General features: G+C 39.7%; 1 protein-coding gene and 1 long non-coding RNA gene across 4 annotated transcripts in view; one reads left to right on the top strand and one right to left on the bottom strand.

Moving 5' to 3' along the window:
- ZNF438 (zinc finger protein 438) overlaps positions 1–23,355 on the bottom strand; it is a 170,434-nt gene extending 147,079 nt beyond the window's left edge. For all 3 annotated transcript variants that reach the window (XM_036022658.1, XM_036022667.1, XM_028507951.2), the window contains exon 1: positions 23,138–23,355. The gene's annotated coding sequence lies outside the window, so the exon portion shown is untranslated. The remainder of the gene's footprint in view (positions 1–23,137) is intronic.
- On the top strand, positions 1,685–3,416 carry LOC118499962. Its single transcript, XR_004902481.1, has 2 exons — positions 1,685–2,176; positions 3,171–3,416. It is a non-coding gene; the product is annotated as an uncharacterized LOC118499962 (long non-coding RNA).
- Positions 23,356–27,577: the final 4,222 nt, after the last annotated feature.

Genomic DNA, 27,577 nt, shown 5'->3' with positions numbered 1-27,577 from the left:
CAGTTACAACAATATTATTGACTGTATTCCTCTTGTCTGGGACATTTCACAAGTGATACTGCATTGTAGCTATGAATTTTGTGAGAGGCCACGTGGCTGGCTGGCTAGGACTGTGCATAATAAAAAGTTCATATTATCTGTGTTGCAACTTGATACAAATATTTCCCTCAGTCAGCTGTATTATTTTTTCATTACTTATAAATGTTAAATTTTATACATTCAAAACTGTTGAACTGCCTTGGTGAGTTTATTTTCATTGCTCTAATACTGAGTTATTATTCTTTCACAAATCTGATGAATATTATATATTCCATTTTCTACTACTTTTTTATAAATGTAATTTTTAACTACTTATCTCTTAAACCAGCTAGACCTGATAAAGATATGATGTGCATAAACACTCATATATAGCATAAACCTACCTCTTCTAATCCTACTACCACTCCCTTTGCTAGGATACAGCTAGGGAAATCCCTTTCATTCAAACTCCGCATTCATTTTAATTCAAACTCCCTCACATTAGAATTCTGGGAAGAGAGCAGCCTAAGGTAGTATCCTGTGCATCACCTTAAAGATGGCCCTGAGACATCCACACCCTCTATGAAAGAATTAACAATTAGCATTTTAAGGTCCATGTTAGGGGCAGAAGACATTTAAAGGACAGATCAGCAATAAAAATCAAGGCTAATTTTAGGTGTTGTGGCAACACTCACTGTCATGCTTTCTAAGTCCTCAGAACTGGGCCTGGCATGACCACCTTTTGATTTCATGTCATGGAAGCTAATTTTCAAATCAGAAAAGGGAACTTAGTCAAGTGGTTTGCAGTTGAGTATGCCTGACTTCCGCAGGATCGTGGAAACTGGAGGGAAGGGGCACCTTTTAGATGTCACAGTAAGGGAACACGCATTGTGAGTGAGGAACCAGGGGCCATAAGTGTTCCTCAATGCATAGAGCAATCTTGTGCAACAAAAACTTGTCCCATCCCACATGCCAATAGCCACCTCACTTCAGCTAAGAGCCCTAAAGCCCAAAATGTCTTGTTGCCAATATCTAGACAAGGCAAGTCTCCTCTCATTTATTCCGTCCACCCTGCCACAGGTACATGTGCTCAGTGGGAGGGCAGCTCTAAGGAAAACTGAGGGAGACCTCGCTGTAGTGGATGCCTTGCTTACTCCTCCTGTGGAGTCTCTTGTTTTACTGCCCATTCTGGCCTGCATTTGTTCAAGTAACACCCCAAGTTTCTAAACTTTGGTTACTCTCTTCTCACTCTGATCCACCAAAATCTGTTTCCTATAACTTCTTAGAAAATATCTGATAAACAAATCACACTAAAATATTAATGAGGATACAATGCATTCCTCTTCTCAGGGATGTATGTATTGAAGGCTTAAGTGAAGATACTACTTCTTACCATCTCATCTTCTGTTCCAACCCTGGTCCAAGCTACTACCATCTTTTCACCTGGATCACCATAGTAGTTTCTCAACTAGTCTCCCTGCTTTAACCTTCTAACTCATAGTCTACTCTCAACAAAGAGCTGACCCACCTAAGATCCTATCATTTCTTAGCTCAAAACTCCCTAGTTCAATAATAATAAAAGCCAAGAATCTCCAATGGCCTACAAGGCCATGATCAGAAATGAGGAAAGCTGAAGGCAGAGTATATCAGGGAGTAAAAACAATAGTCTATTTTGGCCATGTTAAATTTGAGATGCTATGAGACATTCAAGTAGAGCTGCCATAAAAGCATTATCCTTAGATCCTCAGAAGGTAGCTTTAGGCTCTATGAATGAATGGTTCTCAATGGGGGACAACTGTGCCCCCCCAGGAGACACTCAACCATTTGTGGAGGCATTTTTGTCACACCTGGGAGAGAGGTATTCTACTGGCATCTAGTGGGTAGAGGCCAGAGATGCTGCCGGACATCCTACAACACACAAGACGGCAACCCCACAACAACAGCAACAAAAGTAACAAAATCAGCTGGTCGAAAATGTCACAAGCACTGAAGGTGAGAAACCCCGGGCCTGAGACATAAACATGGAAGTCTTATCAAACAGACCATATTTAAAACCCCAAAAACAGAGCGAGGGGAGAAAAAGAGGACTAAACCTTGAGAAACTCCTCTTTCACAAGTCAGACAAAAGTGGAAGAACCAACACAGAAGACTGAAAAGGGTAAGCTGGAATGGGCCAAGGAAAACCAGGAAAGGATGGTGTGACAAAGGCCAAGGAAAGAGTGTTTCTGAAAGGAAGCAGTGCTCCGCTGTGGTCAGCTGCATGCAGAGCTGCTAAGACACCAAACAGCAATGGCAGGGGTAGGAGGTTTGAAAGAATGGAAGTATGCTGTGGGGAGTGAGATAATAGTGACACAGGGGAAGACTGCTGGGTAACTTTGAGGCTGCTGAGTATATCATTAAAATGAAACCAACAGGCAGGTAGTTGAGCTCATCTAGTTCTGAGGCTTTGCCAGATAGCAGAGATAAAAGAGATACAAAGGAATTGAGGGAATTTGCAGGAGAGTAATTTGAATTGGGGCAGCTAGGCTGGATAAGAAAGGAACTTGGGACAGATAGGAATTAATAAATAAAGAGAAATTGGGGGTGGGGGTTAATGAACTGAAAGACTTGGTAAGTCATAAACATTTTCCCAAATCAATAAATACACTTCTCCACCATGTTTTTAAGTGCTGTGTAATAAAACAGTCTATTTCTTGATATTATTAAGTACATGTAATTTAATTTAATAATAAAGAGCTATTTGGTATTTGAACACTGCTCACCCTTCTACTTACTTTTCATGATCTGGATCAAAGGCATTTGTGGGAAAAAACAAAAACGAACAAAAAAAATGTTATCATGAAGGATAACAGACCTGGGCTAAACCATCAGCTCTTTTCTTATTAATGTTATGACCTTGGAAAATTTACCTAACCTTTCTGAACCTCAATCTCTTAATCTAATTAACAGATTGTGTAGGCAGAATAATCCCTCCCCCACAAGGGTATGGAGGTCCTAATCCCTGAAGTCTGTTAATATGTCATGTTACATGCTATGTGGCAAAGGGGAATTAAGGCTACAAGTAGAATTAAGGTTGCTAATCAATTGACCTTAAAGTAAAGAGAGTATCCTGGACTATGGAGGGCCCAAAGCAATCACAAGGGTCCTCTAAGGGAGAAGAAGGATGCAGAAGAGTGGGAACCAGAGAAATGGCATGTGAGGAGGACTCAGCCTGCCGGTGCTGGCGTGGAGATGGAAGGTGGCCAGGAGTCAAGGAAATGTCAGCAGCCTACAGAAGCTGGGAAAGGCAAGAAAACTGATCCCCAAAAACCCCCAGAAAGGAATGCAGCCCTGCCATCACTCAGTAAGACCCATTTTGCGCTTCTGACCTCCAGACAAGTAAGATAATAAATCTGTTGTTTTAAACCATGAAGTTCTTGTTAATTTGTTACAGGATCGACAGGAAACTAATGCACAGGTGAAACAAATCATCTTCATAAACTGTTGTGTAGATTAACCAACATATACAAAGTAGCTAACAGAACATCTCACTCATAGGAAGTATTTAAATAGCTGCTATTAATATTATCAGTGTCAATACTATTAACAGCACCAAAACCAATAGACATCAACAGAAAGAACACTGACAAAGTTCTAGAACTTACTTAATTCTGTGACGTAAGATATCTTAACCTCTGCGGGACTCAGTTCTCTCGCAGACGAAATGAGGGCGCCTACAACAGACAACTTCTAAAGTTTCTTCCAGCTCTAATATTTTATGACTCTAAAATCTAATTCCTTAATGACACACACATTCTACTTATTGCTAATTAACTGATTCAGAAAATCCCATTAAATAAAAATAATAAGCCAAGTAGTTTTCATTTTATGTTTCAACATTTTCAATATTTTATATTGCTGAGTTATAGCCTTATAAAGTTGAGTCATGGCATAAAAATCACAGGCCTGCAAGCAAGGAAAAATAACTAAGTCATCCTGCTACTATTTAAAGGTGTTATAGTCAAACTACAGTAATAATAGAATCTTCTCAAATAGCTCAAAGTATATTCACACATATTACCTCATTTATTCTTTTCTTAACAGTTTTATTGAGATATAATTCACATTTCATAAAATTCACCCTTTTAAAGTGCACAATCCATTGGTTTTAATATATTCAGAGTTCTGCAACTATCACCACAGTCTTAGGCCATTTTCATTATCCCCAAAAGAAACTCCCTACCCCGTTAGCAGTCACTCCCCATCACCCCTCTTCTGGCCCACTAATCCTTCTGCCCCTGTGGGTTGGCCTATTCTGGACATGTCATATAGATGGAATTATACAATAAATGGCCTTTTTTGGTCTGGCTCCTCTCACAGAGCATAAAGCTTTAAGATTCAGCCATGTGGCAGCACATGTCATCCAGCACTCCGTTCCTTTTCATCGCTGCATGGTACTCCACTACAGTGGATGGGCCCCACTTGCTCATCCATTCATCAATGATAACATCTGGGTTGCTTCTCCTTTTTAACTATTAGGAATAATGATGCTATGAACATTCATGTACAAGTGTTTGTATATATGTACATTCTTATTTCTTTTGGATATATACCTAAAGTGGAATTGCTGGGTAACATATGGTAACTTGATGTTTTAATCTTTTAAAGAACTGCCAAACTGTTTTCTGAAGCAGGGGCCCACTTTTACATTTGAACCAGCAAGTACCAAGGTTCCAATTCCTCCACATCCTTGACAACACTTGTTATTATCTGTGTTTGATTATAGCCACCTAGTGACTATGAGTACTATCTCTTGTGGTTTTGGCTTGCATACCTCTAATGACTAATGATGATGAGCATCTTTTCATGTGCTTATTAACCATCTGTAAGTCTTCTTTGGAGAAATGTCTACTCAGACCCTTTGCCTATTTTTTAATTTCTGAATTGTCTGTTTTTATTAATGAGTTATAACAATTTTTTCATAAATTCTGGAGATGAGTACATTATCAGATAGATGACTGGCATGTATTTTCTCCCATTGTCCATATCTCATCTACCGTCGTGCAGCCATTTGCACCAGACTGTGTTGCTATCCCCACTTCACAGACAGAGCTGGCACATCGTGTGATTAAACGGATTGGACAACTGACAGGCTCAAAAGAAAGCTTATAGCTGTGCTCCTGTTTTTATTTAAAGGTCATATATTGATAGCAACATTGTGACAGAAAACTCAGGAAGTCCCCTTCATTCAACCCTGATGCTGTCTATATTATTTCCACAGCTATATCAGAGATGATGCATTTATTCACTCGAAAAATAGTTAAGTGTTTGTGGCCAGCTGTGTGCCACTCCTATCTCAGGATGCATCGGTGAACATGACCTTTGTCCTCATTAGTCTTACAATTTCGCAGAGTTGTGGAAAATCCCTAACTCTAAATCACTTTATTAATAGCAAACAGTCCAAACAAAGAAATTTTTTATCATAACATTAAAAAGATTCACCCTCAACTCAGAAGAAATGTTACAGATTTTAATGCAAGTGATATTCTTTTTTAATTCAAAGCACCAAACTTATTTTGTGGCCAAGTGCAACCATGTTCTGAGTATTGGCTTTAGTATGCCAACACTTGGTTCTTATCAATCCTTTTCATAATGCAACAATGCTTACTTTAATATTTGTCAAAATGCAACTTTGACAAAAGGAAGATAACTCATATTTACCTTTAACCAGAAAAATATGGAGGTTCAGAGTCTCTATCATGGCCCATTCTTACCCCATGCTGAAGAAAGATGTCATAATATCTCCATTAAACACCAAAACAAAAATACAGAATCACAAATCTGAAAACTTAAAACAGTAGTTCTAATCTTTTCTATCAAAGTATTCCTAATGCAAAGCAGAGGAACTAAATAATCCCCAGGGGATTGGAGCCCTAAGTGGCCCAGGCAAACTTTAAATTTCTTGGTCTTGGTTTTTTTCCCCTTAAAGAGTTTACACAATTGTTACCTTCTCAACTATAATACATCCAGTTTCTTAAAAAGAACATCTGACATTTTTAATTTGGGTCATTATAAAAAGTTGTTGAGAAGGACAAATAGAATGCATGGCTTATAACTGGAACTACATTAACTTAAATGGCACAAATTTAGTAAATTAAAAAACAGCAAGTAAAATGAACACTCAGGAAAGAGGTAGCATGCCTACCCCATGGTTCTGAGTGCCTTCAGCACCCTCCTTTGTCACTGGAGGGTGTGCATGCTGCATCTAGCCGGCCACATGCCTCAGGATGAAGAAGGCATGGGCCAAGCAGGGAAAACATGACCAGAGGTGACCCCTGGGGCAGGCAATTGCAGGAAGGCAGCTCACAGCTCAATGCAGGGCTTCTCCACACTGTGAACTGTGAGGCTAGGGGTTCTCTGCAGGTGTCTTGGGTTGCTTTGTGGGGTCCAGAACAGCTGTAAGTGGGCAGAGCATTGCACTGCTGTCTTACAATTCCCTCACTTTCACCTGTCTTATATACTGGGCTCTCATATTAATTTTCTGAAGACTGTGCTCTGACTTCAGAGAAAGGGGCTGAAAACCTAAATCTAGAGAAAGTCTTGGCCAGGCAGACAACAATGTCCATCAGATCTGAAAGACAAGGTGAGGGCAAATGGGAGAATGAATAATGAAGCCGGTGAGGAGCAGAGTCAAAAACAGGAAAGGGTGCGGTATAAGCCAAGGGTCGGGGTCAGGCCTTTATCCACAGAAAAGAATGCCTATTGTGGAGTGGGTGCGTCTGCTTAAAGGAACAGCAATGGGATCCTTCACCCAGAAGCACTCAACTGCTTATACCTTAACCTATAACATGCTATTTTGGGGCCACAGTCTTATGCTTCTCGCTCTCTAGAATTCTTAAGTCCCATTGCCAATCAATTTTCTACAAAACATCTGAACCACCAGAAAAGTAAGACTCACTCCTCTGATTCAAACCTTCCAACAGCTTTCCCATGGCACTTGAAGAAAATCTAAATTTTTAATGTAGCCCTAATATAATCATACCTCTCGTTAATTACCATTCTCCTCCTCATTCATGCTCCCCAGTGCCCTGGCCGCTACTCGAGCAAGCTCCTGGCCAGGCCCCGCCACGCTGTGTCCTTACCCCTGTGCACCGCTGTGTCCTCACTGCATTCCAGACTCAGCTCAGAGGGCACCTCTTCTAAGAGCCTCTTTCCATTCAGAGTATCTAAAACAGCAGATGCATCACTCTCTAACTCTTTACCCTTCCTCTTTTCAACATTACAATCTGAAACTACACACCACACACACACACACACACACACACACCCCTCTGTATCCACATATATATGTTGTCCAGCTCCTACTAGAAGCAAAATCGACCAGTGTAGGACTCCATGTTGATCACTGTTTTGATCTAGGTGGCCACATTACCTAGAACAGCACCTGGAACATAAATGCTCAATATCTATTGAATGAATAAATCATATTTGATCTTAAATATGTTTAAGCATTCAGTTTTTCCCCAAACTCCTCTGTTCTTTTTTCCCAACCTATCAACCATGCCCCCATGCTTCACTTCTTCTCTGCTGTAACCTACAATGTGATCACTCAGCTTTGCCCCTTCTCTTGCCTAAACTCTCAACTGCTTTGTCAGCTTGTCCTTTGCTTAAACCAATCTAAGGATGTACTTCTTCACCCCGAACCCCACCCATCTAAACATAATTGCTATAAAAGGCCCAATCATATGGGAATGGGGACTCTGTAAACACAGAGTCTCCCATCTCAGCAGGCCCTTGCTCCCTGCTGCCCATCAATCTTTCGGGGGCTCCCGATCAGCTTTGTATCACACCCCACAGATGCAATTCCAAACTTCCATCACTTTTTTCAAGCTTCCAACTCTCCACTCCACTCAGCAAATGACATCATCTCCATGGAAACAATGAAAAGGTTATTAGGTCTAACTCCCTCAGTTTCTTCCACCCCAATGACCAACAACCAACAACCACACGCCCACTCAAACCTTTCTCCTGGCTGTGTGAAGGAAGGATGTCCCTCTTCACACCCACAGCCAGCCCTCAACTGGAGCTCCTGAACTCAAGCCACCCGACCCCCTCCTTGGGAATCTGATGCCATCACCGATCCACCTTCCCTCCACACACTCAACTTCTCCTTCTCTTCTGGCTTTTCTCCCACGGCATGAATGCTTATATCTCTCCTATCATAAACCAAATGAATGAATGAACAACAAAATCAATATATGTCCCCAAACCTTGCACTATCCCATTTGCCCCTTTCTCTTCACAGCCAAGTGTCTTAAAAGACAGTCTAAACTCATTTTTACCACTCTGCCCGCCTCCCCAGTTAATTAAGTAACCCTCTGCAAGCTAAATTTTACCTGCAAACACAAAACTGCTCTCTCCAAAACACAGGGGACTTCTTAACTAAAATTCACTCAGAATTTACTAGACCCATCAATTTATTATCGACAACCCTCATTTTAAAATCCTTGTCTCTTGGCTTCAAGAACAGTACTGGTTCTTGGTGGTGTACTTTTTGGGCCTCTCTTCACAGTCTATTTGCTCTTGACTATAATCTGGGAAAAGCCTCTGTCTATGGTATAGCAGTTATAAGCATGGGCACTGTCATAGTCAGCTTGGGCTGCCATAGCAAAGGACATGACTGGTGACTAAAAGAAATTTGTTTTGTCACAATTCTGGAGGCTGGAAGCCCAAGAGCAGGAAGCCAGCCTGCTCTGGTCCTGGAGACAACTCTCTTCCTGGGTTCTTACTGTGTCATCACATGGAAGAGGTCTCTGGTGTCTCTTTCTCTTCTGTACAATCAGGGTTCCACACTCCAGCCCCATTTAACCTCAAACACCTCCTTAAAAGCCCTGTCTCCAACACAGTCACTGGAAGGGTAAGTCTTCAACATGAATTCAGGAGGGCATAATTCAGTCTGCAGGAGCCAACAATAATATTTTAAGTATGGTAAAACTGAATGTTATGTAACAATAACTGTGCAACTATGAGAACTCTAAAGTGACAAAGAAAATGGATATCACATGAAAATATCAGGATACAAAGTTTTATATATACGTAAAAATATGCATATGAAATAAAAAGGAATATATCATAATCATAATAGGAGTGATGTTCAAGTAAAAGAGTTTATTTCTGAACTCTTTGTTAGACAATTTAAAAAATAAATTTTCACACACAGATTATGTAAATCAAAAGCTTCAACCAAGAAAAATAATAGAAACAAATCTTTCTCTTTGTTTCCTGCTTACATCATTGCCATTCATATTAACTAGGGTAGAGGCTATTCTGCTGTAACAAAACCAAGAATATAGTGACTCATGCAGGTGGGAGTTTATTCCTCTCTAATGTCCAGGGCTAGACAACTGGTCCCAGGAACATGGAGAACTCTCCTCAGTCCAGGAACAAAAGGTTCCTTCTTTCTTGCCCCACTGCTTCCTGGGGGCACTGCACTTGTCAGATGATGGAAGCTGGCTCACCGATACCTCATCCATGGGGATAAATGGAAAAGAACATGACAAGCAGGTTTTTAATACAAATATAGTTTAAAAGTTGCACACATCATTTCCTTTCCTATCCACTGGCCAAAATTTAGACATGTAGCCTCACCTGGTCACAAGGAGTCTCAGAAATAGTTTCTATGTAGGGGCTCTGAGCCTCACTAAATAAAAGAGGTGGCAGTGCATCCTTCCCATTCTGGAACAGTCATCTCCCTTCTAAAGGTATAACCCGAAAGCCCCATCCTGTTACTGAATTCAGCTCAAAGTCTACAATCTCTGGGGGGATTGATGCACAATCAGATATCAATTTGACTCTGACCCAGTCCAGTGACCTACAGATAAGTAACCTTTGCTCTCCACCACCACCTTCACAGCCACTGTACAATGGAATGCAAATGAGATGAATGCAACTAAGTCTTCCATTCTGAAAAGAATGGTAAATATATGTTCTTACCAATGATGAAGTCCTGCTGGGCAGCAATGGCAAAGAATCCTACTGTACCAGGAGAGCAAGTCCCTTGGTTAAACTTACTTCTGTTTTCTCAGAGAATCTCCTTTGTCAATTTGTCTGCTGGAACCTGGCTTTGTCTCTGGACGATTCTATTTTTCCATTTGCCTTTCTGGTCTATATGAAGTAGACATGGGAGTATATGTGCTCCAAAGAGGCAGCAAAATACTGATACAAACTTGGGCATCCAGGGTTGCTTTAGGAGACAATGTCAAACCACCACAGGCTTTTCAAGGAAAACTTGTAACATCTTTAACAACATAATCCTCTCAAAAGTTCAACTTGCTGTCTGCCCTCAGTCAGTACCATGCGAAGGGAACCACAACTGAATATTCAGTCTGTTCATAGGTACCAAGCTTGTCACGTCTATTTGCCGGCCCCTGTGGCAGATCCATCTCTCTCTCGATTTAAAGTTTATTACCTTGAAGTCCGTCACGATGGAAGGATTTACTGTCACACCCCATTTACACAAGGGCATGCCATGTGACTTGAGATACTCCTTCCTACCTGAATGATTTCAGGCTCAACCTCTTTATGTGCTGTGGCCAATAAAACATGAACAGAAGTAACACATGCCACTTCCAAACAACTGGTTCTGCCATATTTCTTTTTCCTTCTTCCACAAACTAGTGATGTCCCTAAAAGGCCTGTTCTTTCAGCTTAGAGTAACCCAGCATGTGGAACAGAGTCATGGACATGTCATGAATAGGAAACAAACCTGTGTTGTTGTAGGGAACCAAGACTTTGTAACTGAAGCTTTAATTCACTGGTTCAAGTGGGCAGGTAAATCCTTAGTTGGATCCTTGCCTGGACTGACTTCCACTGTCTGGCCAAGAAAATCTAATGCAAGGTTCTGAGAACAAACTTTACCTCTTACCATTTGGGATACAGAAGCAACTTTTCCCAACGCTGCAATATGTATTGCAATATGCAACACATATTACTGTTCTTTCAGTCAATTCAGGGCATAGGCAATAATAGAGGAAATCTCCTTTAGTAAAACTGTATTCCCTTACAATTCTAACTGTAAACTGCTAACTGCAAACCATTCCCTTATTTGATACCCTCTTATAGTTCCTTGCTAAAGCAGCAAGGAGTAGCCAATTCCTTTTAGCAGTCATTCCAACCACTCCCCTGGATGTACAAACTGGATAGATACATCAGCTATCATCCAAGTAATCAGAGGTGACAATTTCACCAAATGTTTTGCCGCAGCACAGTCACCAGTTTCCTAGCCTACTGTTTGTTGACCAAGTATTCAACTTGTGCCATGCATTTTAGCTTTGTATTAAAGCAACACCCCACTTCGGGTACAAATTTGGGCATTATATAGGGTATGGGGTAAGTTCTTATGATAAACTGCTGTCAAATACAGTGGTTCAAACAAAAAAGTTTATCCTCTTTCTTGAAAAAGTATAGAGATAGGCAGGTGGCTAAGAAGAGGGTCAACAGTCGGGGGAGGGGGAGCAGCAGTTGGTTCTGCTCCACAGTGTCACCCAGGGACCTAGGCTGATGAGAGAGGGCTCTGCTATACTCTTCACAGGACTTTCACCTGTGGTTTCAAGGCAGTTGTTACAGTTGTTGCTGCTTTGCAGTTAGCAAGAAGGGGCAGTGGGGTGGGGAGATGAATAGGAAAACCACCTTGATTTTAAAAAGATAAACCAGAAGTTGCACTTAACACTTTTGCTCACATCTAACTGGCCCAAACCTAATCATGTAGCCATACCTACAGGCAGGGAAAGTAGGAAAATACAGTCTCCAACTACATACGGGGTAAGTCACGCTCTGTACCCAGCTCCACCAGAGGGGTTCTGACACTGAAAGAAGGAAGAACTAGATACTGCACAAGGACCAGCAGTCTGTGCCACACCTCACACCACTATTCTCAGTAGTTATCAGAGAGGTTTTTTTAAAGCATACTTCAGTCTGTGGTGCCCTCCATGCAAAACTTTCACTGGCTTCCTATTCAGTTAGCATTAAAACCAAAGTGCTCACAAGGGTTTACAATCCTCATGCGGTCTGCTCCCCTAGTTACCTCTCTCACCTCATCGCCTAGTACTCTTCCCCAACATAACACCAACTGAAGTAAAGATGTAAATATGAAAGGTGAAACTATGAAGTTAAAGAAAGAAAATGTAGAACAATACATTTGTGACCCTGAGTGATGAAAGACCTCAAAAGCATAAAACAACATGAGGAAATTATGATGGCATTGACTCCATCGAAATCAAGGGCTTGTTATTCAACAAAGGCTGGAAGAGTATGTCTGCTATATTTAGAAAAGGGATTTAATATCTAGTGATGCAAAAAACTCTGTAAAAATAACAACAAAAAGACAGGAAATGCAATTGAAAATTTAGTACAAGACAAAACAGACAATTCACAAACAGTAAAATTAAAGTTGTCAGATGTCTAACTACAGGATATCCTATTAAATTTTAATTAAAGATAAACAGTGAAAAACTTGTAGTTTAAGTATGCTCCAACTATTACAAGTATATACTTTTACTAAAAATGTATTTGTTGTTTCTATAAAATTCAACAGTGTCCTGTATTTTTATTTGCTAAATCTGGCAACTGTAGGTGAAATCCATTTGGCTAACAAGAGAAGTCCAGCCTTACTAGTCATCAAAGATGCAAATTAAAATTATTAGGTACTGCCTTGGTGGGGTAGCTCAGTTGGCTAGGGCATCATCCCGATACATTATACACCAAGGTTGTGGGTTTGATCCCAATCAGGACACAGGGAAGACTCAACCAATCGGTGCATAAGTAAGTGAAACAATAAGACAATCAACCTTGCTCTCTCTAAAATCAATAAATTTTAAAAAATGAAAATTTAAAAAAACCTATGGTATACCATTGTCTTTGCCAATATACGGTATACCACCAGGATTCAAAAGCCTTCATGGCTTTTATGGAAGAGCAAAAAAATCCTTATTTTTTCCACTTTACTATAAAAGATCACCAGCCTAAGATTCTTTTTCGATCAGATCATTAGGCAATAAAAGCCCAACTATTCACTGCATATGTACAGAGAAAAACACACTTCAAATCCATTTTTTCACCCTGTAGGTAGACAGAACAGACGTGATCTCAGTAATCATATTCAGGCATCAAAGATACCAGTAACTTTTTCCTAGAAAATTTAAATACCTATTTAAGTATAAATTTATAAAATTTAGATCTTGAGGATAAAAACCATTTGAGTATTGTTTGGTAGTTAAACAACAGCTTTTTAATGAATGTATCATATTAATTTTAATACTGGGTTGAGAGTAATCTCTTAAGGTTAACTATCATAGCAGGTCAGATACTTGGAATGCAAACAGAAGCAAGAATTGGGTTTCACATTTTCAAAGAGTTTTTACATAAAAACGCTTTATCTAAATAACTAATATAGCTTTATCTCTGGATAATACCTATTTGGAAGGCAGACTGGTTAAGATACAAAAGCTGCAGGTTAAGGAAGGAAGTAGGGGCTGCATATAAACAGGACAGCACCCATTCTTTTAAAAATATCAGCTTATTTCAAATGTAAATAGTCAGTGTGTATTGTATTTTAAATGGTATCTCAATACAAAAAATAAAGTGTACCAAAAACTTATTTTGCCTTCTCTAACTTCAAAGATAAAGAATGCCCTCTGAACTTATTAACATCTCCATGGGAAAATAGTACTGCAAGAGATTAATTTAGAAAAATAACTATTTTTGTTACAGTTCTGGTAAATAGTCATAAACAGCTCCTTATTTTATTGTGAAGAATAAAGTGTTCTAAAATAAATATTAAACCAAAATACTTTGTATGATGGTATTATGATGTAACAACTGTGTTAAAATGATTCACAGACACTAACATGATTCAGCCTATCTTATATAAAAGACGTGCAATGTAATCATTAAACTTTCTAAAATGTTGATAACAGTAACTGCTAGCTAACATTCAAAAAGTAACCACTTCTAGATGTTCCTCTAACAGCAAAAATCCCCAAACTTTTAGATCTATAATTCAGCATCCATCAAAACTAATCTTGGCAGGCATGTGATAGGACACTCCCACAGGAGAAAAAGTAGACAGAAAAGTAACACAGCTTTCACCATAATATTTAACACATTAAATTTCTGTAAGTAATGCTACTACATTTTTAACTACATACAAAAACAATGCTTGACACAACCTGGGTCCCAAACTATATAATCCTGAAACTGACAGAAAACAAATGACATTTCATTTCACTTACTCAGTTTTTTGTTTTATTTCATAAGAAAAGCAAAATCAAATGTATTATATTAGCACAATTGACAACATAAATGTTTGACATTAATGTGGAAAATAAAAAGGACCTCCAACTTCAATAAAGGAAAAGACTATTCTTTGGCTCTTGTCCCAAGCTGGGAACAAGTAATCAAAGAACTGATTTTAAATATACCCTAATCAATCAATCTTTAAATTCTACTCAATCTTTCCACTTAAGTACACAGCTAAGAAAATCAGCCAGTTAGGGACTGTCCCCCTTCAGTACTGTCGCTCCTCATAGCCGGCCAGTCCCTTCCAAGTTTAAAATTGGCCAATCCTGAAATTGTCTCACTTCTGAAAAAAAGCCAGTCCTAAATCTCAGAACCCTATCTAAGTGCATCTCTGCCTATCTGGGGGGCTATATTTTGCAAGCATAGTTCTCCTTGTTGAACAAGTATGAAATTCAGCTTTGTTTTAGCTACGCTTGAGTAGTGGACTCTTCCTCAGTAATACAATAAATATTATGGTTTCTTGGTTATTAGCACGTTTCTTCATGGAAGTGTAAACGAAAATATCTAAAACGGACAACTAATATCCATTTTGGGGTCCTCAAATGGAGGCAAGATGTCATCGAGGAAGTCCTACTTACCCATGTCCACAACGTACATGAGGTTTAGACATTTGAACTTTGCCACTTGCCTTAGAAGTTATGTCCTGGAACTTGCCCTACCTGGTTTCCATGTCAATCAAGAACCACATCAACTTACCTGAGAGTTTCATTACCTGGATCTCACCAGTCCTCTTTGAACTAGTCATACCATGTTAGGTAGCCACGTTGTTACAGCTTACAGTTTTTGCCTTTATAAACCCTGCCTTTTTTGTTCTCTCCAGAGCTCAACTGGAGTTGTTACTTGAATTTGTGCCTCTTGGATTCTAGTGCTACACTCAAATAAAGGTTTTTATTACAACGTAGGTATTTTTGGTTCACAGAGGTAAAAAAAAAAAAACTTTTTGTTACAATAATTCAGTTTTATAGAAAGTTCAGAATCTTCACCTTTTAAGTCTAATTACAATCCTTCTTGCCTAATCACCAATGCACTAACAAAGGGTCTTTTTCCTTCCCCTCTCAACCCCAGACCCACAATTTCATACTATCAGTGGTCCAAATCCAGGCAACATATGTATTATATGAAACACTAACGTTTCCAACTACATCAAGAATGGAATATCATCAAATATCTTTGAACGAAATAATAATGAATCAAATGTTTAAGTTGGTATTCTTTTAGGTCTAATGAAAATGACAGTGTGGCTTAGTTCTGTAAGACCTGAAAATCTAAATTCTAAATCCTATCTTTGAAATTGATTTACTTCTGTGAACTGATAGTCTCTTTTCAGATTTTCCAATGTAGAAAATAAGGTGACAATTACCAACTCCTACCACCTCACGAAAATGATGTACTCACTTAGAGTAAGATGAATTCTAAATGTTTCAGAAAAGAAAATAAAAATCAATCACTATGTTATGATTTTATTTGTTCTTCAAGTCAAGTTAGTCTGAGGTTTACATCAGCATGGATAAAAACTAAGAGAAGCAGCCTCCAAATTGACATGAAAGATGGCTGAAGAGAATAATATAGATTCACATTAGAAATGGGAGTCCTACCCAAACATAAACCCCTCTATCAGACTGGCAAAGTGAATCATGCTGGGGGCTGCTGCCAGTGGGGGGGGGGGGGGCAGCTCACCCAAGTATGTATACTCAAATATAGCCAACAGCCATCTTTGCACTGTTTTTTGGACTTAGTGTTCTCAAAAAATAAATTTGAAATAGCAAGTGGTATTACCTTATAACTTATCAAAACTTCAAGCTGAGTAGCAACTTGAAGTTGCTACTCAAGTCTAATCATGCTAGTGTTACAGAAAGTGAATTATGAATTGACTCAAGTGACAATGTGAAGTAAGTGTGAAAGGAAACCAGTGTCTCCCCAAAATATGTCATTCTGACATTGCTTATTAGAATTAAGGGCACTTAAGAAATAGCAGGTACAAGGATACTCTGATTCTCCTTTTCTCTTCCTGAAAGCAAGAGGCAAAACTTCCATGTCATATGTACCCTCCTTGTACCAGAAGGAAGGAAGGCATTATCACTAGACACAGGGAATCAAAGAGAGAAATTTGTACAAACAAACCCTGTTAAACTAACCCTTATCTTCCTAGTCACTTCACCATATACGACCTCTAGCTCAAACTCCTGTGTTTTCAATTTTCACAAATTTACTGTTTCTTGGCTAAAATGTATAAAAGCTTCCTGCTCTGATCACTTTTTTGGGACTTCATTCTCTTATGAAGGCTACCATGTACATGTAAAAGTTCAACAAAATGTGTGTCTCTCTCCTGTTAATCTGTCTTACATCAGTTTAATTCTGAGGCCCAGCCAGTGACCCAAAGAGGGTAGAAGAGAAGTTTCCCTCACCTACAGTCAAGAGACCTTCTGAGTTAGGTTAGGTTAGGTTAGGTTAGGTTGGGTGAATTCATTCAGAAATTGTCAAATGTATTTATCAGAGAACACTAACCAGAGAAGCAGCACAGGCTTAGAGAAAACAGTCAAAACTACACTATGAGCTGGGCAACCCTGAGTAAGTTACCTAACATCTCTGAACCTGTTTCCTCATCAGTAAAATAAGAATAATAAGCCATTTCACAGGACTGTCAAGAAGACTAAATAAGACAGTAGTAACTGGTAGCTTTAAAAATGCTCTAAGTATCAAGGCCTCTGAGTCCTGGATTTGTTTCTGTTACTAACTTACTGTAATATATATGGCAAGTCATTTGATCTAAGGTTGTTTCCTCATCTGTCAAATAATGAAGATAATGCATGCCCTACACTTTTCATGGGGTGTATGACAATCACATATGAAAATTAATGTCAAAAGTATTTTTGAAATATATAAACCATGTAACTATAAAATAATTCATTACGTACAAAAATGCAGGAGATTCAGACTAACAAACCTGTTATAACCCAGGATTATATAATGTCCAAATTAAATTAATTTTACTAAGAAAAAAATGTCACAGTCAAAAACAGACCAAGAACCAGACACATTGGTAACCAAAAGTATTCAAGGCTATTACCTACAAAAATTATTTTCCATGCAATAGAGGAACCAAATTAACTCAGCTCTCCAACAAACTAAAAACAATTCAAAACAATCTTTTATTTGAGTCAGTGTTTGCTACTTAAAACCAGCACCTCAATTTAAAAGGGGGAAGAGGGGGGTAGAGAGAGGAGGGGAGGGAGTTATATATTGTAGGGTTTCTCAACAGCAGCAGTATAACATTTTGAATTAGATAATTTTTTACTGTTGGGGTTGTCCTGTGCATTGTAGGGTATTTAGGAGCATCGCTGGCCCCCCAGGAGCAGTGTCCCCCCCCACACACACAGTTGTGACAATCAAATTATGGCCAATCATTGCCAATTGTCCCCAGGGTGAATTGGGGGAGGGGACAAATCATCCCGAGTTGAGATCCACTGAGCTCTCCCCCAGCACTATATTCCAATATTTATCTCACATTTCTCTCTCTATAACTTGGTGACTTAGAATGCAGCTTGACACTAGCAGTTTTGCAATATAAAAACCAACAAAAGAATGCTGCCTGTAGAATAGCAACAGCTTAAGAATTAAAGATATAGTAGGGAATTATGGCTAAATTATCCCTTCCATCAATATGCTGTTTTTGCTTAATCCTCTCTAAGAATTTCTTCTTGGGTATTCTTTTGGGGAAACAACTTTGGTAACATGTGACTAGAGCTTAGTCTCCACCTATGTGGTGAAAAGAAAATCAATTCTCAAAAATTTAAGTGCTATTTATGGAATATGGAATGAATCAAAATTAAGTGCTATTTATCTATTTAAATTAGTTCAATACATTTTAAAATGTTAAGGAAAAATACACAAACTAGTATTCATCTATTACTGCCAATATATTTATTTATTTATATGTGTGTGTGTGTGTAGTTGGAGGTAACACACAAAAATAAAAGAAACCACAAGAAGTGGAATTTTAAAAATTATATTTACTGGCTGGCATAGCTCAGTGGATTGAGCGCGGGCTGGGAACCAAAGTGTCCCAGGTTCGATTCCCAGCCAGGGTACATTACTGGGTTGCAGGCCATAACCCCCAACAACCACACATTGATGTCTGTGTCTGTCTGTCTGTCTGTCTGTCTCTCTCTCCCTCCCTCCCTTCCCTCTCTAAAAATAAATAAATAAAATCTTTAAAAAAAAATTATATTTAGTGCCATTACATACCATCAGTGGGCCAGACACATGGTTTTCTACAAGAAACAATTTCCATATATTACGTTTGTACTGTTAACATAAGGTAGTAGTTTTTAAATTTATGTAAGTTTTAAAAGGAATTTGGATTTTATAAGTTATCTTTCATATTTCATGTGATTCTATATTTCATATGGGTCAGTGTTAGAAAGAATGGCTTCTGTCATCTTCAACTAGGAGGACTTCCCATCACTCCAGCTCTACCAGGAGCTGACAAAAGTAAGTAACCACCTATCCGCCCTCACTGAGCCTGAACTTAGAAAGTGACCAAGCCCGAGCAATCAATGGGCCATGTAGGATGGAATTCTACTTTATACCATATCTAGTGTTCTTAAGGAAGCTAACTGCAATTGTGGCATAAAGAAAGACTAATCATTTCAACTCCATTCACTTTAGGGAAGGTACGGTAGTAGATTTAAAATGCTGTGAACTGCAAAATGACATGGTGTATGATCTCTACATGCATTCGTGGAAGGTTCCTGTTTAGAGTTATTGGTGGATTTGGTTATCAGATCAACTGTCACAATGAAAGCTAAGAAATCTAAACGAAAACCAATTTTGTATATTGTAAGAAAAAAAACTCTAAATTTAACCATAAAGTCCATTATAGTGTAATTTTATCTCATCTTTTAATGGCTCAAATTTGAAATACTCATGTTAGGAAGCAATGAAATTGTGGTAAATGAATCAAGGTACAGTATGCCCTGAAAGAGATACACAGAAATAAGATACTTAGTTTTGTGTGTATTGTTCTAGTTCCTACAATCTACAATGTTCCGCATGTAAAGATGTAATCTATAATTTCACCTGACATACAGCACCAGATCCCCTTTCTATGACCCAAAATATATCTCAGTGTTAAAGAGATGATCAGCAGAGAAACTCAAACTTATTTCATTACGTGGAACAAAGACTGGTGGAAACCTGCCTAAATACTTCCCACAGTCCCTCCATCACCCTCTGTTCTATAAGCTACAGCTCTTCAAGCCAACTCCCTTATTTCAATAATGAGCCCTGTCAACAACTGAGGTAATGGAACTGGAAAAACTCATCGCTCCACAATGATATTCAGATACCTGAATATATTTCATTTGGTGAAAATTATATCACTGCCAAATAAAACTAATGTAAATATAGTAAAAACATGCATGATTTTGAGGAATTCTTTTGTTGAAAAGGACTGGAGAAGCCTCAAATTCATCCTGCACTTGCTTAGGCATTCTTGTGCCTTTTTGACCCCCTTCATGCCCTGTTCCTTAAGTATACTGGGTGGAGGGGGCTGCAGAAGGCCAGAATGAACTAATCAGCATGCATTTATGCAGTTAGTCAGCTCTAGTTTTATTCCCTCAGGCCTTTCCTCATACTCAGCTCCTCCAGGAAGAGTGCTGTTTTATTCATCTCTGAACTCCCAAAACCTAACCAAATGCCCTGCATATACAGTCATTCCTAACAGCTACTACCTGGCAGGCATTGGATTAGAGACTAGTGGTAGAGAAGTAACAGAGGAACAGACCTCACCCTTGTGGAATCTTGTGGAAGGGGGACATTGAACATTGGCTGCATAAACAGAATCAAGTAATGAAAGACCAGTTAGCACAACCCCACTGCCAACCAAAGCTTAGATGAGGAACAAACAGTCTTTCTCTTCAGAAATATAAATGTGTCTCTCCAGTCCTGACCATTCCCAAGTTCTATATTCATATATCCAACTACCTACTCAACATGTCAACATGGAGGTAGTTACAGGGATTAACTGCATGGACATGAAGCCAGACTGTTTGGGTTTGAATCCCAGCTCCATCACTCAGCTAGGTGACTTTAGGCAAATCATTTGTAACCTCTCTGTGCCTGTTTTCCCATTTGTAAATGGAGGACATAATGATTCATTCATATTACATACAACTGTTACAAAGATTAAATGAATTTATATGTAAGAGTGCTTAAAACCCTTCCTACTACACTGATATAAGTGTATGCTTACATCATGCTTACTGCTATTAGCAGTAGCACCACTACTAGTATGATGAAGTCTGTCAGGAATCTGAAATTTGTCCAAAAACCGAATTCATGGTTTTCTTCTCAAATCCCTTGTGCCCTTCTCGGTAAATAGCACCACTACCTGCCAGTTGTTCCAGCCTAAAACATAAGAATTTTAAGTTTCAGATAAACCCACATTGGTAAGTCCACACCAGCAGTTATACCTTCAAAAGTATATCATGAATTTGACTACTTCCTACCATCTCTACAACCACCTCCCCCAGCCCAAGATAGCACCTAGTACAGCAATGACTTCCTATCTTCCCATCTTCAATGCTCCCTGCTCCACGATTTTCAGTTAATTCTCCATCCAGTAACAATGAAATCAGATGTCATTCCCCTGATACGAACCTTCCAATGGTTTCCACCACACTTAGGAGAGATGATGCCTGGCCCCCCAGCATCATTTGCCACTACTTTCCTCCTTCTTTGTTGTGTCCTCCACACTGTTACCTTGCTGTGCCTTCATACCTCAGGCTTGTTTCCACCTCAGAGCATTGTTCCATCATTGTTCCAGCTGTGAGGCAGTACTGCATGGCCATTTGGAGCATGGACTCTGAGGTCAGATTACCCAAATCCATACACTGTCTCTATGACATTTTAGTTGTGCAACCTTGAGCAAATTTTTAATCTTCCTGTGTCCTTTCCTCGTCTATAAAAATGGGAATATGAGTACTTACTTCATAAGGTAGTTGTAAAAATTTAGTGTTTAGAAGAGTGCCTCACATACAAGCTTTGCCTAAGTATTTACTACTATTATTATTTCTCACTGAAATGTTTCACCTCCAGTTCATCCTCCACTTTAATTGACTCACCTTGTCCCCTCCTTGGAAAAGCCTTTCCTGATAGGCCATCTAAAAATAACCTGCCCTGTTCTCCCACACTGTCTGCTGGGTTTTTTTAATCTTCCTTTGCATCACTGGATGTATCACTCTGTGATGTGATACCACATACTTATACTCTGTTGCTTGTTTTCCCACTGGAACACCAGCTCCACTAGGTTGGAGATTTGATCTTGTTTGCTGCTCTAGTTCTAGTTCTGACTCAGAACCTGAGTTGGAATGCACACATATCTTATTTCTCTGATCCAGGCTAGGAGACCAATGCAAATTTCTTAATTGCAATATCATACTTAGCCTTTCATTCTCACACTCATGATCTCATCTGATCCTTGAAAAAGCAACAGCAGATATACCATCATCTCCATTTTAGAGAGAAAAAAAATTTCAAATTTGGGTTGACTTGTCTTTGGACACAAAAGTAGCAAATGATAGAACAAATATTAGGACCGCTGCTTTCAAAGGTTCCTCTAACTGAAATGGAAGGATATTACACCCTTGAACTAAATTTTTAGAAATGTGATCTATTTCCTGAGATGTGTACAATTCTTCCCTTTTAAGTTCCTGACAAATACTTGTCCTTGAATTTGAAAAGTATTATAGTAAAGTACAAACTCATCAATAATGTATTTATTAATCCATGGCAAGCCAAATAATTCAAGCAGTCATATATGACGATCATATATTCCAAGTTTACACAGCAAAATTCCTAAAACTCACAGTGTATCTGTATTGAATATAATGTACTAGTTTCAACATTCTAAAAGCTTTCTCTGCAAAACACAGACAAATGGGACCTGGAAATTGCCAAGATCCTTGTGATAATGGTGCCGATTATTTCTTGATCCCTGTTCCACCAAGTTCAGTGACAATAGTTCAGACCGCTAATCAAGCTCAATTGTTGTCTGTGATCAGATTAGGGTGGGAGGCAAGGTGAAGAGGCAAAATTGGGAAAAGGGTCACTATCTACAAGCCCTCTGTCAAACCACTGGCCATCACATTCTCAGAATAACTAATTGTCTTTATAAGCTTTCTTCCAGTGAGTTTACATGTTTGTATTACCTCGCTTGCTCTCACAATCCCCATTCCTGTAAGAATGACAATTAGGAAAACCAGTGACTACTTTTCCATTTTACACAAAAAGGAAATTAAGGCAGCAAGTGGTTATCTTTATAACTTGTCTTCAGCGATTTGGTAACTTGTGGGATGTCAAGAGAAGCCTGGATATAGAATATCTAAAGGAAACTTCTAGCCCAGGCTTCACATGTCAAACTTCTGGGCTGACAGGAATCCAAGTCCCTTCATCCATAAGGAAGAAGGGAGACATTCATTTAGACTTTCCCCCTTCCTTGACCTGGCTGTCAGGCTCCTAGAACCCTACAGGCCCTGGAAGAAAAAGCGGGGGGCCCCGCCCAGCAGGGTGCGGCCTCCCCTCCCCGCACTCCTGGCCCTCCTGGCCCTCCCACCCCAAAGGGCGCATTCCCGCTCCGGGAGGGCACCTGTCCCTTAACCAGGTTCGCGGCTCCCCCGGTAGCACCAGAATCTAACAACCCACAGCCTCTACCAACACCGGGAAGACGAGCAGCAGGATGAGCCCCCGCAGGCCCAGGTAGCTGCAGGAATCTTCCGAAACTTACAGTTTTCCTACAGCACGCGCGTCACGGCGAGGTGACGTCACGGGACCCGGCGTTCGGGAAGGTCAACCCATGGGTCGCCGGACCGCTCAGTCCCCACGGCCCCGCCCCCCGCGCGGCGGCGGAAGACACACCCCTTTTCTCAGGGCCCGCCCCAATCGTGGGGCGCAGGCGCACAACACCTGCGTGGCCGCCTGCTGGTGGGGTTTGCGTGTCCCGCTGTCTAGGTTGGGGGCTTCTCGAGAGAACTCTTGATCTGGTTCCGGGTCTGTCAATAGAAGGGGTGAAGACCCCGGGGAACACCGCAAGCAAGCTGTTGGTCAGGGAATTTGGGTAGGACGCCAGAGTTGTGAGGCGTATTTTCCACAGGCACTGTTGTCCTTTTCTCACGTGTTGTTAAAAGTTCTCCACGTGTGGAAATAGGCATTAGCTCTGCATCAGGTGCCTGCGGGTCCCCGCCGGGAGGTGTCAGGGCTCCCACCGGCCCTCGCCCCCGCCCCTGACCCCGCCCCGAGCTTCCCTCCAACAAGACCCGCCCCGACTCGGCCCTGCCCCCTGGAGTCCACCCTTCCGGCCCCAGCTAGCTGATCCCGCTCCGGCGAGCGCCCGCCTACCCCGCCCTGTCCCGTCGCCACTTCTAGTCTTTCGAGATTTTAGTCTTTTCATCTTATGCTAGATTTCCCGTTTTGTCTCAGCCTCTATTAAATTTAAAAATGGTGACCTGTGTAAACAAATATATACACGTCTTCGCTGATGTCAAGTTTCCACCACCTCTCGCTCATGTGACATCTTTCTGTCCCCAACCCTGGGTTTCTGCTCTTTCATAATTTTACAGACGAGAAGTTCTAGTTCAGCAGAAGGGAAAAAGGTAGGCTCCAAGACCTGACAATATATTCACGGATTATTTATGGCGTGTAGAATTCTTAGAGTACTATTACAAGTAGAAAATAATGTTATGGTAAAAAGTTGCTGAGACAAATTTGCCTTGGGGGAAAATAAATTAAATGGGAAAAATAGGCCTTGGAAATAGACCCTATTGAAGGTAGCAAGGACACTTTTAAACACTTACTTGGAATCATGACAAATGATTAGACCTGGGATTTTGCCAGGCAGATCCAGTGTAAATAAAACCCGAAACAATGGTGGCTTTACACTCTCATTTAAAATATTATAGTTAATTTCATAGGAAAGAATGATGACGAGAATGTTAGCCTTTAATTCAACATCTGAGCTGGTCAAAAATAAACATGTATTATTCAGAAAAAAATCTAAGTTTTTAAAAGTTTCCGTGTTAGAAAAGTATTTGTACATTTTATCTTAATATAATTTCATGATGCTTTTAATGATCATTATCAACCAATATGAGTAATGTGTGAAGTTTATACATACTAATTTTAACCATAATAAGGTTTTCTGTGGAGCAATGATACAAAAATTAACAATTTTTTAAAGTTCTACATAATTTTAAAATGACATTTTTCCTTGCAAAACAGGGATTTTAAGAAACCTCTAAATTGTTACTAACATCATTTACAGGTTTATAACCTGTTTTATATATGTCATCCCAGAAATTAGAATTCTTTTTCAATGAGCTTTTAGGTATACCTGTCAACCAAAAGTTGCTGCCACCAATCCATTGCCAACAGGAGTCCCAATCTGGAGGGCAGAGAAAGGAGAAACTTTATTCAGGTAAACAAACAGTTCGCAAACCCAGGAAACACAGCCTCCAGGGAAACCAAAAGTGGTCCCAGTCTTCGTCCCTGATTGGCTCATTTTTATGCAAATGAGGAATCCAAATGTGCACAGTCTGGTTGGTTTAAGCAACACATCCTGATTGGTAGTTATAGAGCTTCTCTTATTGGTCATTAAAGATACAAAGCAGAAGGTAGCTGTGCAGCTCTGATTGGATGATACAGGTCTCTGCCCACTGGTGGAAATACAATTCTAGGAACTCCTTTATAGGGTTCAGCTCAGCCAGCAGGAGCTTAGTGTATCAAGCTTAACAGCTCAGTCTGTGGCTTTTCTGATATGCAGTGTGCATTAGAGGCATCTGCAAACAATGACCGTTAGACTTTGATAGTGAGTTTGGGTCCTGTTAACTACAAGGAGTCCTTTTTTGGCAGGTATATTCCTTCTTGGGGTCAATATAACTCTGGGACTGTCCGGTCCCATAGGTAAATGTTATTTGTCATTTTTTTTGGAGGGGGGGATTGAAAATATTTAAGAAGTACACATTAAATGCATTCAGTGTTTTTAATATAGAATACTTTTGCCTTTATAGGGTGGTATGACTGAATATCTTCTTTTCTTCTCATCTTATTATTCATTATTTTTTTCTCCCAACATTTCTCCCAACAACAACAAAAAACTCCTATAGGGCTAGATGCAGGAAAGAAGTAATGTGACCAACAAAGGACTGGCAAGCAGAAAGGGTACCCCCAAAAGAGAGGAACCTCAGGATATGTCAAGTAGAAATGTGTAGGTAAATATACAATCAAATTTAGTCTATTTCTATACTAAACTAGAATTTGATCTAAATAAGTAACAAAAGCTAGGATTAAAGTGTGTTGATATTAGACAGGAACTGTGAGGGTAACTTATCTCTTTAAATAAAATCCTAGACGTTCAAGTTAGCAATGAAAGAATTAAGGACCTCTCTTCTAACCCTTAGGGTTTCTATTTCCTCTAGTGGTTCTTTCATTCTGTTATCTGCTGCCCCTAGTAAGCTGCTTCCATAGCCTTCTACTCCATAACTCTTTCCTTGGTCCTGCCTAGTGAACTGAGAAGAGCTGAAACTTAATACTAGGGGAAAGTAAAAGAGAACAAAATATAATGGATGATATTTATTGAGTGTTTATATGTGCCAAGCACTGCAGTATCTCATTTAATCCTTGGAACTATATGAGGTAAGTGCTGTTATCTCCATTTTACACAGAGCAAGCAGGGTGCAGGAGACGGACTCAAGCATCCCATGTCACACAGCCTGAATGGCAGTCAAGGTTTGAACCCATACTCCAGAACCTACAGCTATAACCACTGACCTGTATCAAGTTTCAAATAACAAAGTACAAACAATGCAAGAAACAGAGGCTTAGAAAGTCCAAGATATGGAAATCCTAGTTCCAAAAGAATGACCACAATATAAGGGCATCTTCACTATTTTCTAGTCTGCCTCTATATGCCGCTTCTATTGTGCTTTTTAAGGTGCTCACCATGACCCACTAAGTTGATTTTGTGGCCCATTAATAGATTGTCACCCTGAAAAACACTAATCAGAATCCAAAATATAAAAGATCATATTGAGTCACATGTAATAACGGTATTTCCAAAATACAAATTTTGGAAAACTGGTGTTGTAATAATGTGTGTATATTCGGTATATCTCTTATGCTGGATCTCAATTAAAAATTTTTTAAATACTGTTATAACCACCCCTTGCTTGACTTCTATGCATATTTCATCTTCAAGAATCAAGATCAAGAGAAGCCAAATTCCATTTAGCAACCCCCATCACCACCACCACATCCCTCTCAGCTGCAGGATCTGATCTGAGAGATCTCTTTCCAAATATCAACACAATAATCAGGCCACTGCTACATCTAGAAAGGCTGTTGTCTCCAGCACAAACCCAAGAGTGTACTAATACCCTGACAATATAATAAACAACCGTAAAACAAGAGTCATACAAAATAGAAAAGAGGTTGTTCTGGGAAAGCAGAGATAGGGAGCTTGGTGGAAAGAAGACCTGGGACAGAGATTGGAGAGCTACAGAGGGATGTATGTTTAATAACCACACAATCTTACATATGCTGTTGTTACATGATTTGCCAAATATCTCAAATCTCATTTTATCACTTCTCTGCCCCCATTCTATTACATAGTTTATTCTCCCTATTCTTTTGGTGTCTACTTCATAGGAACTTCCTCAGAGAAACTTTCACTGTGGGGCCTTTGCTCTTTGCCTCAGGAATACTTTTCTTCCTCTGCTAGACTGTAAGCTCTGTGAGAGTAGGGACAACGCTGTCTTGTTCAACCTCTACTTGTGGCTGAGTACCCTACCCTAAGCAGATACTTAGTAACTATGTGTAGAGGAATAAATAGATGAATGAATTCAAATTCAAAGACTGGCGAGGTTTCATATACGCAAAATACTAGTTACTTTCTGAAAGGGGGGTTACTGTGTTCATCGAAATAATACTGAGGAAATCCTTTGCAGCAAAACATAGCAAAACACCAGTGTTTTAGCCTGTTATTAACTGGCTACTTTTGTGCAAGTCCAATAACTTCTCCAAAACTCAGAGGGGGTTAGGCTTACTAAATGTTATATGCAGTGAATGTCCTAATAGGGTGTTGCCCCTCTGGAGAGCTCTGGGAAATCAGGGTCAGGCCACCTGGAGACTTATTTGCATGGAGTCCCCTGAAAGAACCTAACAGGCCCCGGTG

Source organism: Phyllostomus discolor, chromosome 1 (genome assembly GCF_004126475.2).
Source record: "Phyllostomus discolor isolate MPI-MPIP mPhyDis1 chromosome 1, mPhyDis1.pri.v3, whole genome shotgun sequence".
Classification (NCBI taxonomy): Eukaryota; Metazoa; Chordata; class Mammalia; order Chiroptera; family Phyllostomidae; genus Phyllostomus; species Phyllostomus discolor.
The sequence above is the reverse complement of the archived record's forward strand: the minus strand, read 5'-3'. Positions and strand labels throughout refer to the sequence as shown.